The sequence below is a fragment of the Cottoperca gobio genome, chromosome 10, assembly GCF_900634415.1.
Source record: "Cottoperca gobio chromosome 10, fCotGob3.1, whole genome shotgun sequence".
Lineage (NCBI taxonomy): Eukaryota > Metazoa > Chordata > Actinopteri > Perciformes > Bovichtidae > Cottoperca > Cottoperca gobio.
In genome coordinates this window covers 26,789,871-26,796,283 of record NC_041364.1, presented here as the reverse complement: position 1 = coordinate 26,796,283, position 6,413 = coordinate 26,789,871, and positions in this window count along the sequence as shown.

Genomic DNA, 6,413 nt, shown 5'->3' with positions numbered 1-6,413 from the left:
AGAAAATGAGATGGTGGTGGTTACTGAGACTCCGACACATTTTAAGCTACTTTTCATATACGCCTGCATGTTTCTGCCATACGGAACTGTGTGACAGGGCCGTATGTCTGGCGTCTGCGTCCCTTGAACGATCACAACTTACCCTTAATTTATATCAACATATTGCCGATATTTCGTATGCGCCGGCATACGTTTCTGTGTGTGATGTGTGACAGGGCCTTAAACACTTAACTAACTTTAGTTGGGTTCTTTGTTTAATGTACACATTTTTTTTTTACTGTATATTTTACATACTATGACATTTTTATGGCATACAATACTCAAATCAAATTTATTTATATAGCCCAATATCACAAATGACACATTTGGGCTTTACAGACTGTACAGTATACGACCCCCTCTGTCCTTAGACCCTCACACCACACAAGGAAAAACTTCCTAAAAGAAACTCTACAATTAAAGAGGAAAAATGGAAGAAAGGGGAGGGAGGAGGGGAGCCCTCTCCCAGGACGGACAGACGTGCAATAGATGTCATGTGTACAGGATAAACAACATAAAACAATAAAACATGATGTGATCAAATATGAAAAAGATGGATCAAGGAGAATGTCAAAAAAGCTTAACGGTGCCTCTAAACATAATAACGTTTATATCAGGCAGGGCAGCAGGCGCAGCCACAAATCATGTTCCAGATGTAACCTTTAACAGTGGTAACCTGCCAGATGAGAGACACAGAAACTCCGGGAAAGATGCCGCGGATGCTGAGTTAGTAACATACATCTAAAGGACATGAATGCATACAGATAGAGAGGAAGAGGAGGAGAAAGAGGAGTAAGTCCCCCGGCAGTCGAAACCTATATCTGCATAACTAGAGGCTGGTCCAAAGCAAGCCTGAGCCAGCCCTATCTATAAGCTTTATCAAAGGGGAAAGTCTTTAGCCTGTTCTTAAATGTGGAGAGGGTGTCTGCCTCCCGAACACAAACTGGAAGCTGGTTCCACTCAAGAGGAGCTTGATAGCTGAAGGCTAAAATGTGAATGAAACAACATGCAACATTTGATTTTAGATTTCGTTTGCCTTTGTGTCTGCATTTGTCCTCGTTGATTTCCTTTTAGACAACCCTGTTGTTAAATAGTTAAAGCAGAACCTAAATCCACAGCCAGCAGTGTTTGTTTCAGTAAGGAAAGCAGCAACTGTGCTGTTAAAAATGTAGGTTAAGGGCTAAGTATAATAACTATAATAAGATTGAATGCTGAAGCTGATTAATTGGTTTTATCTGGTTTAATTGATAGATATAATTGGGTATCATCCGCATTACAATGAAAGTTTATGGAGTGGTTCCTTATAATATTGCCTAAAGGAAACATATATAAGGTAGTACAGAATAGGTCCAAGTACAGAATCTTGTGGGACTCCATGACTGACATTGGCTAGCATGGGGGATTCATCGTGTATAAAACTGAGATCGCTCAGATAAATAGGACTTGAACCAGCTTAGTGCGGTTCCTTTTATGCCAACACAATGCTCCAGTCTCTGTAGTAGAATGTCATGATCAACAGTGTCGAAAGCAGCACTGAGGTCTAACAAGACAAGAACAGAGACAAGTCCTTTGTCTGATGCCAATAGAAGGTCATTGGTAACTTTCACCAGTGCCGTCTCTGTGCTATGATGAACTCTAAATCCAGATTGAAAAACCTCAAATAAACTATTGTTAAGTAAAAAAATCACACAACTGTTTTACGACTGCTTTCTCAAGGATCTTAAGCGAGAAAGGGAAGGTTAGATATCGGCTTATAGTTGGTTAAACCTCTGGATCAAGACTGGGCTGCTATTACTTTTTTATTACAATTTTTACATCAAACTATAATAATAATATAATTGTAAAATAAAATAATAATGGGAAAAATAAATGTCTGGGCCCAATTTAACCCGATTCCATCAAAACTAAAATTTTAATATTGAACCTAACGATTTGTGGTTCATGTGGACTCAGTGACTGATAAATATTTAAATAAACTTTAAAGTGTTAAATTTGAGGATGGAATTTGGTGTGGTGGTAGAGTTAATGTTCGATTGAGTTCCCTCAAAGATGACAATTTAATTCTGTAGAACACATTTTCACCCCTGTTGCATTTTAAAGTCTTTACATACCCTAGTATTTCTTTTAAAACAAAAAGTCCCGACCCCATCAGGATTGATGTTTATAATATGCACAATAAAAGTGCATTTGTTGCCCGTTAAAATTTGAATTCATTCAAGATATTGACTCATAAGACAAGTGCAATGCAGATAACTGTCAATATATTAGTATTAAATAAAACATTGCTAGTTGATATTATATACATCCACCATACGTAGATTCTATATATTTTCTAAGTTCATTCATTAAATATTTTAATCAGGGATAGTTTTTGCTGTGTTCCCTTGAATAATAATTGTCTTGGTTTCATCAGGGTGGTGTCTGAGGCTTTTTCAGGTTTCTTTATCCATTCCAGAATATAAATATAAAGGATGATGACATTCTTGCTCCTCCTTTTGACTTAAGGCCCTGTCACACATATCCGTATGGCAGAAACGTATGCCGGCTCATACGAAATATTGGCAATACGTTGATATAAATTAAGGGTAAGTTGTGATCGTTTGAATGACGCAGACGATACACCGAACACGGCAGACATAGGGCCCTGTCACACAGCTCCGTATGGCAGAAACATATGCCGGCCTATATGAAAAGTACCTCAAAATTTGTCAGACTGCAAATATGTCCAACTTTTCCACAGCGGTGTTGTAGCTGACGTATACATAACAAATTACTATACGTATGTCAAACCTATTGATAGCGTATCACTTACTTACTTACTTTTGTACTCTGATACAAAACGTATCAGAGCATCTGGCCAACGGAGCTGGAAAAGTGCCATTTGGTTCACGTCCTGCTGATGCTGGAGAACGGCTAGAATGTACTCTTGTCGCAGCCTCTCAGCATCCTCCATGCTCCCTGATAATGGGTTGATGTATTCATCAAGACGTGCTGTGAAGAAGTGAGGGTGAGCTACTCACAGGGACCCTATATACTATATTCAAACCCCAATAAGCTCCCAAAATGCTAGCTGAATGCTAGCTGTACTGTAGAAACACGTTTAATAAGTTACTCTGTCGTCACGGATAAGCTTAACATAGGTTATGAATAGGTTATCCACTCGTTATCAATAAATTGGCTGTAGGGTTCACCGTCAGCCGACGTAGCCTATATCTAACGTACCTCTAACATATTCACGTACTGTATTCACGTATGTGTAACGTAACGTAATGTCTGCATATCTTATGAAGCACACGTCGGGTACGTCCGGTAATTTTGAACATGCTCAAAACATCAGCTTTCAACAACGCACCCCAGCGTAGCTCTTAACGAATATTACTTATACCTCACCTTATATCTACGTACACCAGTGTGTTGCAGATATTTTGTATACACCATATTTTTGTATACGTTATGCATTCGTTGGGTATTCGTCTGATACATTTTGTAAAAGTAAGTGATAATCTATCAATAGGTCAGACATGCGTATCTGTATGCGTTCACTTTTCCGATCCGATCCGATGAAAAGTTGGACGTATTTGGACTGAATATTGTATTTTCTACTCCAATCATTGGACAGATACTAGTTACTTGAATTAACCAAACTTTTATTTTCAATCACATACATAATAAAAACACTTTTAAGTAAAACTTGACAATATAACAATATAATAATAAAATAAAAATAACAATATAATTGACATAAAATATAACAATTCAACTACAAAACAAAGTACAACCTCCAAATGACCACATAATTAAATTAACGCTATACAACTATATACATAAATAAGTCTGTTGTCCATCCCTCTGGTAGAGGAGTAAATAACTATTATTTTAGTTTTTTAATATCCTCCAACCACTGCTCCTTCAAAAAAGCCTCTACAGAGGGGCAGTACTTCACTCCCTTGTACTGGCTGTGTCCAGTCCCAGCTGTCCTAAACTGCCCGCATTTCTTGCACCTGTTGTGCAGTACTTTGCGGGTCTGTTTATGGCGGACTGCAGCAAAAGCAGGAACAGAAGGAGCAGAGGAGATGTTAGCAACTACAAGCCAGTAGGCAAAATATCCTACGCTCGATGTTTATCTGAAAGTGCTGTGACTAAATTTAAGGAAGTGATTCCATCAGCATTTAATTCAATACCAGGACTCAATATCAATATAATGGAGGACTTCAATGCTAACTTTAGTCCCTCCCAAATTAATCATCTTGTTGATAGCGCTGCAGCCTCACTGCGAATAACACTCGACTCTGTCGCTCCTCTAAAGAAGAAGATCATAAAACAGAAAAAGAAAGCTCCATGGCTTAATTTACAAATCCGCAAACTAAAACAAAAGTCGAGAAATCTTGAAAGTAAATGGCATTCCACTAAATTGGAAGAATCTCGTTTAGTCTGGTTAGATCATCTTCAAACGTATAAGAAGGCTCTCCGTAATGCCAGAGCAGCTTATTACTCTTCCTTAATAGAAGAAAATAAGAACAACCCCAGGTTTCTTTTCAGCACTGTAGCCAGGCTGACAGAGAGCCACAGCTCTACAGAGCCTTCTATTCCTATATCTCTCAGTAGTGACGACTTCATGAGCTTCTTTAACAATAAAATTATAATTATTTGAGACAAAATTAATCTCCTGACCTCAATTGGTAATGACTTAACTTCAACCTCAACCAAATTTTAAAAACATCTGTAACTCCTGAAATATATCTAGACTGTTTTACTCCAATCAACCTTAACCAACTAACTTCAACAATCTCATCGTCTAAACCATCAACCTGTCTTTTAGACCCGATTCCAGTTTTACCCTTAATTAACACCTCGTTATTAAATATGATCAACCTGTCTCTATTATCTGGCTCCGTACCACAATCCTTTAAAGTAGCTGTAATAAAACCACTTCTTAAAAAGCCTAGTCTTGATCCACAGGTTTTAGCCAACTATAGGCCGATATCTAACCTAACCCTTAGATCCATGAGAAAGCAGTTGCAAAACAGTTATGTGATTTTTTACATAAGAAAAGTTTATTTGAGGTTTTTCAATTTGGATTTAGAGTTCATCATAGCACAGAGACGGCACTGGTGAAAGTTACCAATGAATTGGCATCAGACAAAGGACTTGTCTCTGTTCTTGTCTTGTTAGTGCTGCTTTCGACACTGTTGATCATGACATTCTACTACAGAGACTGGAACATTGTGTTGGCATAAAAGGAACCACATTAAGCTGGTTCAAGTCGTATTTATCTGAGCGATCTCAATTTGTATGTGTTAATGATGAATCCTCCATGACAGCCAAAGTCAGTCTTGGAGTTCCGCAGGGTTCTGTACTTGGACCGATTCTATTCACCTTATATATGCTTCCTTTGGGCAGTATTATAAGGAACCACTCTATAAACTTTCATTGCTATGCGGATGATACCCAATTATATCTATCAATTAAACCAGATGAAACCAATCAATTGGCTAAACTTCAAGCATGCCTTAAGGACATAAAAACTTGGATGTGACAAAATTGAAGTTATTATACTTGGCCCTAAACGCCTCCAAAACGCATTTTCTAATGACATAGAAGCTCTGGATGGCATTAATTTGGCCTCCAGCACCACTGTAAGGAATCTTGGAGTCATCTTTGATCAAGATCTGTCGTTTAACTCCCACATAAAACAAATCTCAAGGACTGCCTTCTTTCATCTACGTAACATTGCAAAAATAAGACACATCCTGTCTCAAAATGAGCATTGCGCTCCCAGACTGCAGGGTTACTTGTGGTTCCTAGAGTCTCTAAGAGTACAATGGGAGCCAGAGCCTTCAGCTATCAAGCTCCTCTCAAGTGGAACCAGCTTCCAGTTTGTGTTCGGAAGGCAGACACACTCTCCACATTTAAGAGTAGGCTAAAGACTTTCCTTTTTGATAAAGCTTATAGTTAGGGCTGGCTCAGGTTTGCCCTGGATCAGCCCCTAGTTATGCTGCTATAGGCTTAGACTGCCGGGGGACACCTCCCTGCTCTCTTCCTTCTCTTCCTCTCTCCTCCCCTCCCTCTCTTCTTCTCCCTCTCTATCTGTATGCATTTATGTAAATGTTAGTTACTAACTCATCATCCGGGGTATCATTCCCCGGAGTTTCTGTGTGTCATGTGGCAGGTTGCCACTGATAAAGTTTACGTCAGGATCAGGAATCGTGGTTGCGCCTGCTGCCCTGGTCCTGCTGGACACCGGGAAGCCTTTTTGACATTTTCCTGGATTCATCCAAACTTTCTCTTTTTCAACACAACATCATTCTCTGTACAAATGTTGTATTTGTACTATGTTGTTTATCCTGTACATACGGCATCTATTGCATGTCTGT